The 11,194-nt window shown below is 42.4% G+C and overlaps 1 pseudogene; it reads right to left on the minus strand.

The window, feature by feature from the left end:
- Nucleotides 1–1,191: 1,191 nt before the first annotated feature.
- On the minus strand, nucleotides 1,192–2,283 carry LOC141173180 (actin, cytoplasmic 1 pseudogene; annotated as a pseudogene).
- Between the last annotated feature and the right edge of the window lie 8,911 nt (nucleotides 2,284–11,194).

An 11,194-nucleotide genomic window follows, 5' to 3' on the forward strand; every position in this document is an offset into this window, starting at 1 on the left:
CAGAGACCCTGATACCAGTTATGTTTCATTTACTTGGCTGAGTGTTGCTGTTTCAATAAAATTAACTCATTCAGCACCTTGCAATTTTCCATTTTGGCACTTTCATTTTTTGCTCTCCTTCCCAGAGCCATAACTTTATTTTTCCATTAATATGGCCATGTGAGAGCTTGTTTTTTGTGGGACGAGTTGTTCTTTTAATCCATAACATTGATTTTACCATGTATTGTACTGGAAAACATTTAAAAAAAAATCCAAGTGCGTTGAGATTTCAAAAAAATTGCAAATCCACAGTTTTTTTAGTTTTTTATTTACCATGTTCACTAAATGCTAAAACTGACCTGCCAATATGATTCTCCAGGTCATTACGAGCCTTTAAGGCTCCTACAACATGACATGTGTTTGATACTATTTGACTATATGTGCTAGCTAAGATATCCAGGTAATGCATGTACATACTACAGGAGGCAGTTTACGTTTCAGAATATTTTCCAGGTGTCCACGCTCTTAGCTTCAATTGTGTGGTTTTATTTTAATATTTATATGTTATTCTTCTTATTTTTATATTTGAAAAAAATGATTTCTTCTGGTTAATTTCTGGCTTGCATTTTTCTATTATTATATGCAAAAATAGTTTAACTGATTTTCCCAGATTTGATTTTATTTGGCTATGAGGAGACAACATAACATAATACATAACTATACTGTAAGTCACCTTTAAATTTCCTTGAATAATTTGTGATGTGCTGTGCATCCTTTATGTGACCACTGCAGCCTATCAGTGACTTCCGCAGTCATATCACAGCTTAGGCTATTGATTGGCTGCAAAAGTGACATAAATGATGTATGGCATTGACATGCAACCATCTGGAGGACTGGTGGAAACCACTGAAATCGCAAGGGCTTTACAAGGTAGCCATTGTTATTTATCATGTTACGCCATTGTCTGCTGCTGCAAAAATGTCATAAAATCTTCTGTAAAAGCCATAGACGCGCACATGAAAATGAGTGAGTTGAATTCAAAATTCTCATTCACTGAAATTGCTCATGAAAGCCAGAAATTTGTGGCACATTGCACATTATCGATTTTAACCACCAAAAGGCAACACAAAGGATTCATATTCAGATGAAACTGTTTTACTGTCACATAAGTAAGACATAGTAGGTTTTATGTACAATGTAGAGTCAGGCCATTCAATGTATAATGGATGAACCAAACTCGCTGTAATCCTCGGATGTGATCCACATCTCCTTAAAAGATTCTAATCTGGTCAGGATTGATCCTCCAATCCACGGAGCAAATTTACTATCACTCCAGGCAAAAACTTTAATATGAACAGTCTCTGGTGCCAGGGTTCTAATTTTGTTGTAAAGTCTATCCTCAAGGCCTGGGAAAAGGGTAGATGCACCAGACAACAAGATGTTTTTGAAAAGTGACATCCATAAATGCTTTCAATGATCATTTTGTGCACACCTAGAGCATCCATTGATAGATGGAGAAAATAGGATCTCTGGCGTAAGAAACCTCTGGCGGCCAATGGTAACGACCTTCCCATCTGGAAGTATGTATTTCTCTAAACCTTCTGCAGAACACTTTTCCCCTTCCTCCTTTGAATCTAAAGCCAGAGAGCAAAGTTTCTCCTTTATTTCTCTAGCAATGTCTTTCTCTGCGCTGCTAACAAAGGAATGTCCGGTCTCCATAAGAAGCCTCATTAAATGATCTGTGATGTCCCGACCAGCGAAGTTAAGACGATTTCCTTCATGGGGCAGTGGAGTACCTTCAAATATGGGAAATGTAGAGGTGACACCATCTCCAATGTCCACGACTAAGCCTGTTGTGCGACCACTGGCATAGAGAGACAGAGTAGCTTGTAATGCCACATACATGGCAGGGACATTAAAGCTTTCAAACATCACTTCTGCCATGATCTCACGGTTGCTTCTTGGATTGAACGGAGCTTCAGATAGCAAGACGGGGCTTTCATTAGATTGAATTTGAAGCTCACAGTCATACACATGCTTCCAGATCCTCTCCATGTCCGGCCAAGATTTCACAATGCCGTGCTCTATGGGATATGTCAATGCCAAGATTCCTCTTAAGGATTGAGCTTCTTCACCAACATAGTAAGCTTTTCTGTTGGCTTCCAGCATGCTGTATCCGGTTATAACACGACCAATCATTGAGCTGATGACTGATCGTGGTACAGTATCACCAGATAGTCCATCTTTACATATACCGGATCCATTGTCAAAAATGACGACTGGAGCATCTAGATAATTAGACATTTTTATGTCTAGGCCAGATCTTCACTGAGAGATGAGCACTTTCTGGTGTGGAATATGCAGAAACAATCAGTGATGTCACAATATTCTAAGTGTATTTAAATGATAGTAAACCTAAAATTATTATATTGCTACTCTGCATTCAAATAAGGGGCTCCAAAGCCCTGGCCAACTGGAAGATCCGCCTCTGATCTTTTGCAAACTGCAACACTCAGCCTATCCTGACTGCTGCTGGAAATTTAAAGGTTGGAGAACTGTTGGAGAGGAATGCTCCTTTACCAAAGACAGTGGTAAATATTCAGTGATTCAGTTCAGTGATTCAGTTTGTCGCTCATCCACCTCTCAAGCTTAAAGAGTAACCGCCGTTTTAAGTGTTATTTCATAAATCAATATTACACATGAATTAAGCAACTTTATAATTTATCTTATGAGATAAATCTACTTCTTTCCTCCTGCACTGATCATTCACTCTCACTTCATGGGTAAAAGTTATAAAATCTATATTCAGTGATGACAGATTTCTCCATTACTGAGATTGAATTTTTTAAAGCACCAACTGTCGTTTCATTTGGAGGGACGATGAGGAGTGAGGAGCTATAGGCAGATCCACATGATCTACTGCAAGTTCTTCTGAAACAACAGTTACTGTTCCACATAGAACTTTATGAACACCAACTATCATCTTCTATCTCAGGAATGGGAAAATCAGTTTTTATTAAAGATAGATTTTACCCGTAAATTGAGAATTTTGAGAATGAAAGATAAGTCTAGTGGGATGCAGAAGCAGATTTCTCTGATATGATAAATAACAACGTTTCTTATTTTCATGTGTACTATTGATTTATGAAAAAAAAAACATTAAAACAAAGGTTACTCTTTAAGGCTTAGATCAGACAAAGCGGAAATGTCAAGCGGCCACGACCTTATTTTTTTAATAGACTGTTAAAGGGAACCTGTTATGTCTCCAAATGCTATTAACTTGCAGATATGGGGATAAAATGCAGGTTAACAGAGTTCTAAAGCTATGCAGCCGCCATACTGAGAGTCCCACTGCCAGAAGGAAATGAACTTTAATCCTCCTGACAGCCTCCTCCTTTCTGTCTTAGAGGTGTGGCCATTGTGGCTTGAGCAACCACCCAGTACATAGTGAGTGGTGGCGGTAACCTGGCCACGGCACTGACTGACAGCCAGCTAGCACTATTTTCCTCCTGGTAGCTGGGCTGTCAGTGCAGCAGCTGCACAGCTTTAGAATGCAGATTAACCAAATATCAGCAGGTTACAGGTTCCCTTTAAACAGTTACTTGATTTTGCACAAAAAGAACTGGCTCAACTGCAAAATCTCATGGTAATTACAGTTAAATTTATGGGTAGCATAGCTGATCAGCAATATCTAGTGATAATTATCAAAGAAGAACCCACTTTCACCCATTACACAGAGCTCTTTCAGTTGACCCAATCAGCTCAGCTCTAGCAACTGTCAGTATCAGAGTCACAAAGTCACAGTCACAAACAGTGAGGGCACAATCAGACGGCTGTATAAATTGAACAGTTATCAGAATGCAGTGCACGGACTGTCAGGCCGCTCTCTCGACCCGGACGTGACTTCTGCATAGAAATACATGAAGCGGTCAAGCTTGGATCAGGGGAGCCGTCAGCCAGTCCGTGCACTGTGTTCTGATCTTTGGACTGCAAAGGGTCCATATACTGTTCTTGAACAGGTGCTCTTTTCTGTCTTTGTCCGCCACTGGCATATATTTATAAACATGCACAGAAAACGTTAAGTAAGACCGTAATAGGTAACAGGTTAAACCTAATAAAAAACACTCCTAACTCTTGTTAGAAGTAGGATTTGAATCCAAACTACCAGGGGAGATTACAATCTAACAACAGCTCCTAAGAATGGTCATATAGATTAGATGGCTGTGGGCCAAATGATGCTTGAGTGGATTTATTGGCCAACAGCCATCTCGACTCTCCCAGACGCAGAAGTGCATGCTTTGCCGAGCACTCCTGTATTCTCTATGAGAAAGCCCCAAACTGACAGGTTGGCTGGTAGCTTATCTCTGGTAGAACAATGCAATTGACAATCCAAAAGCAGAACCCCATACACATTAAGCCATCTCAAGGAATCCATTGATATTAGCATGGTCAAGTAAGGAGGGCCTTTAGGTCGTTCAGCCATTCTATCTTCAACGATATCTGCAAAAGTATCTCCTTACAAACCTGGGTCCAGAGCTGCACCAGCCTCTCTTGATTGGCTGTAACAAACAGTTTGCATTGACTGAGCCGCTAAGCTCAGCAGTTGGCTGCAGCACTGTCACAGCCACTCAACAGAGACTGGGGCGGAGCAGAGAGGCAGCGCTCTACCTGAGGCGGGTAAGTAAAGCTCTATTTGCTATTTTACACATGGCTCGGACTAAGTGCTAAAAATAAGCAAAAGGAGACAACCAATTTATAAAAAAATCACTAACAAAAAAATATATACTTTGAAATTAACAACATGAAACAGTGGCAAATGAGAGAATTAAAAACATGATGCAGGCCACCCCAGATGGGACTCACTCAACCACTCGCTTAGGAAGCCAGTGCCTTATCCATTAGGCCACTAGGGATATTAAGGTTTTAGTTGAAAGAATTGATTAGTATCTTGTTAAGTAGTTTTTGTTGTTAGTCATAACTCAGGTACAAGACTGTATGGAGAATGTTACAGAATTTTATGGAAAGTTGCCAAAGTTAATGAATCATCACTAAAAAAAGCATTATTTACCTTTCAGAACAACCATCATGATAGTCACATTGGGCTTATGTGCTGCTGATTTTCCATTTGACAAAGCTAGGACGAAACGTGCATTGGAGTGCGAGGACCACGTGTGAGCTAATGCCACTACATACCCACATGTAAGTTACTTTTACTACTATGTTTGAACATGAGTTACACCTAGTTTTAAGTATTATATAATATGTGCATTTCCCCAGAGGGGCCCATACACTAATATTTTATGGTTTTCAAGCTTGTTATTACTTCATCAATTGCCCATATACCAGTACTAATGGACAGAGCTCCTTTTTTGGATGTCTTTTTTTGCTATCCGTGTTCTGTTAAAAATAAAACATTCTATGTCAGGACTATTCAGACATTTTCTTGAGACGCACCAAGAGATTGTAATTCATTATGTGTTGTAGACATTACTAGAGCGGGGCAATTGGGCCAAGTTCCTTTTAAAACGTGAAGGATTTGGGATTCTAAAATTGGACACCAGATTTCCTAATGGTTTAAATTTCAAAACGGATCTCATGTATCTGCATTAATAGAGTGTTTTTATGACATTTTTGCATTTTTTTTTCATTCATTTAAATGATTATGAACATGTCTATATATGTTAAAATGATGCATAAGCTTCATGTTGTACTTTTCCTTTTTATTCTATACTATATAGGGTTAATATATTTTCTGGACAAAACAGTCATGTCCTTATCACGCCCTCTTTCTGGGGCAAGTGTTATATATTTTTTCATTCCTTCAGACGTACCTTTTCAGGACTAAGAGCTACATATTCGAAACACGTAGACCGCATTGTCTTTTTCCCCTTTTCCGTTAATGTTTGTAATGTACTTTCCCTTTTTTTAATCGTTTAATTAAATGTGATGCTTTAGATCCATATCTATATTTTCCTATATCGCTTGCTGGAGCCACCTTTTTCTTTCATTTTCATCCTGTATTTGACCTGCAGAACGACCGCGTCAGCAGACACCAATGCAGCTGAAATAGCTCAGCTGGGAGAGAGTTACCCTCAAGATCTGAAGGTCTCTTGTTCAATCTTGGGCTTTGGCAAGTTACTTTTCTTTTCACCCAATAATTTGCAAGCAGAAAAAAAAGATGTAACGAGACCTAACCAGTATAAATATTTACAACAAAAGTAAAAATATTGGACACTTTTTGTTTTTATGGCATGAGTTATCTTTTATTTTGACCTTTCTTGTTATGGAAGTCATTTTTAATTTCAGATTGACATAGTTGCATGAGGAGGACTTTTATTTTGTAGAAATTGTTATATTAATCAATTTATTTTTACGAATATGAGCTTTTTCTTAGTTGATTTGTTTTCCTTTTCTTTTCAGAATTGTTAATTGTATCTATGTATAGCTACAGTTGTTATTGCATAGACAAGTATGTCCTATAGAATAGACGTGAAGATGGAGAAGCACAAAGTGTGTCCTAAATGTGCTTGGAAAGTTTCAGAAGAGCAGACCCTAAAATGTTCCAAAAATACAATATTCTACAGAAACTCCAAAAAACAGATGCTGAGTAAAACAACACAGCAACAGGATAAACAAAGAATATCAGAAGTGGGATTTGAACCCACGTCTCCAGAGGAGACTGCAACACGAGGCCAGCGCCTTAAACCGCTCGGCCATCCTGACTTCTGTTGTTTTGGATTACTGTACTGTTGTCTGAATAATCAATAGGAACAGCAGAAATATTGACTAATACATTTTAATCATTGGCAAAGAATGTGTTTTTGACTCTTCAGTTTTTGTCTCTTGTTGATGTGTCATTCTTTAAATAAAGCTGCTTTGTTTTGATAATATGTTACATGCAAGCCACTAGGTTAAAATAGGGCGAGACAGGTTTCATGAATTCTTTGGAATCCTGGGGAACCGTTACTCAGGGCGACCATAGGCTGCAGCTTCTCTCAGGCACAGGATAGATTCAATTGCTGACCAGACACATCTGACAAGAGTCTTTTTCAACAGTTTAACAGTGGAATTTAACCTGAAGCACGGCCAGTGCAATTCAGGGATATTACAGCAACAATCTTCAATAGAGTACAGTCTGAGTTTCTTGAGCAACTGGATCCAGTAACAATACAGTAGTTTCTTCACAAGGCACAGTATTACAGTCTCTTCAGTAGCATAATTCAGCATAGATTAGATCTCTTAGCACACTTCTATGCATACACAACCACAGGGTTTTCCTTCACAAGGACACAATAGTACACAGCATTCTTTATCCTGCATGGAGATGGAGGTGGGGAGGGTTTGATGAGAGAGATGATCCCTGTGACACAATTCATTCTAGTCCTTATCTTCCTGCCCGATAATACTCTGCACTGTTAGTTCAGGGAGTTTATCTGACCTGTGTTTAGTTTCTCTCCTCATCTGAATCCTGTTCAGTTACCTTCTGTCAGATCCAGATCACACACCACCTATATGTATATGTGATTTTAACACTTGTTTTCTTTTTCTTCTTTTAGACCAGTTGTTGGAATGAATCTGAAGGTGGATCGAAGTACGAGGACGAAGACATCGGGCGTTTACCCCTTTAAGGGATAACTACTATTTTTATATATAAATGTATATGTTTATATGTAGGCTAAACTATGGCCCTCTCCCCGAACTTTGATCCTCCTATGATTGTCTCACTGAGGAGTTATTTTCTTTGCTTGGCTTTTATGCATTTTTGTACATAGGCATATGTATTATTGCAGTAATTATAATGATGCTAGAGGCATTATGTTGTGCCCCCCCTCTCCTTTCCCACCCCTATTCCTTGTGGTAGTTACCCTAGTGCTGAATGGGAGTCTTGGTGAATAGCTGAGCCCACATAACCGCTGATCATGTGGTCTTGGTCCTGTGACTTACCTCTAGTTATGTGGCAGGTCCTGCAGATGCAGCTGAAAGGTATTGTGCGCTTACAATTTATGCCATTACAATGTTTATAATAAATGGAGTTAGGAGAGGTATATGTACATAATGTGGGGGTAATTCTAGCAATAAAATGTGCATTTAGAGCAATAATATACGCTGTTTGTGCAAACATGATGGGATCAAAGGTCACATGGGTGCGGTCATGTGATCGCTTTCCTGTGATGTGACAGGTCCTTCTGGTGTGATCCGATTGGAGTTCATGCATATGATTGTGGACATCCTCCTTTAGTGCCTATTCATACACCTATGGTGATTGGTCTGGAGAGCCTCCATACTTATGACCCCATATGAAGTGATTGGTGGGTGGTTGCTTAGATATCGTAATGCCAAGCCTGATAGGTGAACTACGCTACAATATATATGTAAATAATGGTCTAATATATTTGTTTTTGAGTAAGATTGTATTTTATGGATGTCATATTTAAAATAACATCTGTGTTAATGTGTAGCACCCCGAGGGCTCGGCGGCTAGAGGGGTATTGCACCTCAAACCAGAGGTGCGATATTCCACTCCCGGGTAAGGATGGAGTGTGGACCAGGACTCGGTAGGCTGCATGCACCACACACACCCCATTTCTGAGGGACAGTTCAACGGTGCTCCCACGAGACAGGAGTGCAGGCACGACAGAATCTGTCCCTGGCTGGAGTGGGGAGGGGAAAGTACACCCAGTGGTGTAGGAGCAGATAGGGGTGGGTCTCTGGGCATAGGTAGGAGCCCATTGGTTGCTAGTCACCTGGGCTCAAACATAGAGGGAGGTATATAAGTTGGGCACCATCTTAGAATAGTGTTCAGTCCAGGGAGTGAGTTCAGAGAGGAGTTCAGCCAGAGAGGGCTGACAGGGAGCTGTGGCTCAGTCTGGGCCCAGCTCCATGAGGCAGGCCTGGAGTGGAGGGCAGAAACAGCAGAGAGAGAACAGGAACAGGAAGGAAAGTAAGAAAGGAACAGGAACACAGAGAAAGGCCCATAGACACGAGAGAAGAAGGAACCCCATAGGCCCAGGAGATTGCGGGTGACGGGTTGGCAGAACAGGGTACCGGAACCCAAATTGGTGGGCCAAAGACCGGAGGTTGTGACCACATCTTGGTGCGACCCCTCACTACATCCACCAGGAAAGCATACCACATAGGGTCAGGGAAACCGGAGATAGGTTTCGCCAAGAGAAGGCCCGAGGAAGCTGGACAAAGGTGGGTCACTTGTGGCCACGGCCAGAGAAAGGAGGAGAAGGGAGCCCTGTGCCACGCTCTGGAATTGCCTGGGAGTTGGTCGAGCCCCTTGCCTGGTGGACGCAGCACGGCTTGGGCAGTCACCACCGGTACCGAGGTGACTAGGACCAGTAAAGAACTGTGAGTAAAGCATTGGAAACTGCAACCACACGTCTCTGTGTTTCATCGCCGCACCAGCACCATTAGTACTGGGACGCTCACACCATCGCTCCCATCATCCACACTAGCTGCCCTGAGGCAATACTTCTCCTGTGGGGAGTTATCCCATACTTGGCTGCGCATTCAACATCAGCCTCAGCGTTCTGCAGCGCAGCGGCGGTCCCCACTGACCGCAATCCACAGGTGGCGTAGTCGGACACTTATTATTACACTAAGACTGCCACTGGTTTGACCGCCCTGGGCACGGACCGGGTCACCGCCACGGAAGACTACAGCCCCCAGCGATCCGGCTCCGGGTACTCCCGCACCGTGCATCCACAACACAGGCCCAGGGGGCGCGTCAACTTTTGGCGTAGTCGGCAGGATTCAAACCAACCCGCCACCAATGGGTATTGCGTGCCTGAAGAAGATTGTACATGTACCTTGAAAAGAAGTCTCCCGCCATTTCCAGAAGTTTCCCGCTGTCCGGAGTCGTTTCCCGCCATCCGGAGCCGATTCCTGCCATCAGACGCCATCTTGGACCATTTCCCGCCATCTTCATCCGTTTTTCCCACCATGGCAGAGCGGACGCCATTATGTGCGCACCAAAAGACAGCAAGAAGCCACCTCCAATCGTGGGCCAGGTCCCAGAGTGGCGCCAGAGAAGGGGCCCGCCCCCAGCAACAATGAGTGCAGCAATGGAGATGTCCATCAAGGTAGGGGGGCTGCCCCTGAAGGTGATTGTCAGCAGATGCCCCCAAGACCAACCCCCATGGGGGCGGATAGGAAATAAAACTGTGAGGCCGGGTGCGGCCTGGATCAGTCTGGACCTACTGCACCCGGAGATGGAGGGAGCAGCGAACCCCACCAGCACCCTGGCCCGGCAGCACGTAACTGGCCAGCAGGAGACACCGCAAGGACCGAGCAGTGTGCCTGCCTCTGAGGGTGGAGAAGATGGACCGGCGGCTGCGGACGATGCCGCGGAGGAGGCCACGGAGGCCGAGGCAGGTAACGGGGACGTCATCACCCCAAGCCCTGAGACCACCAGCCTGCCCCTACCCTCCGTTGCGGGACCCGAAGCCCCGGGGACCGTACCTGATACCACGCCTCCACCGCCGGCAGCTAGGCCTCAGGCTGCAGGCGTCGCTGTCACGCCCCGCCCCGTGCCCTCTTGTTATGCCAAGTTTTTACCACTAAGGTTCAGATACGGCTTTAAAGAAGGCAACCCTTTGCGATATAATGCAATTTTATTTATAATAGTTGATTTAAAAGGTAAAATACATAATTAAAGGAATAGTATGATATGATGATATTGCATAAACTTTTGTATATGTTATAATACAAAGGTTAAGTACATATATATATATATATATATATATATATATATATACTCACTTCGTCACCAAGGAGCTTTTAAACATCATCCGTCTGGAACATCAGAGAAGCAATTTCACCAAGACAGAGAGACCCCTGGAAGTCTTCACAACACTGCATGGGCAGGTACATACAACACTACACATCAGTGCAGGTATAACTTATGGCTTCTATCTGTATCATGATTCCAGTGTCTTTTATAAGATTTAGACAATGGAAGCATAAAGCTGGTTAATGTTTATAAGTATGACTCGTCGATAATACAGAATTGGCCAGGTTCTGTAATCTCGAGAAGTTTACCTATAAACATTGTTTTAGACAATAGATCTGTGTATTTCTCGTGGAACATAATGGTAAGTGTACATACATTATCTGAATCAGTATTTTGGTTACAATAACACTATTTGTCAAAGCAAATATAACACTGGTCACTTGTGTACAAATCAGGATAATGAATCTTTGAAACACA

Source organism: Phyllobates terribilis, unplaced genomic scaffold (assembly GCF_046119375.1).
Source record: "Phyllobates terribilis strain yellow unplaced genomic scaffold, ASM4611937v1 Scaffold_12__6_contigs__length_324123572, whole genome shotgun sequence".
Classification (NCBI taxonomy): Eukaryota; Metazoa; Chordata; class Amphibia; order Anura; family Dendrobatidae; genus Phyllobates; species Phyllobates terribilis.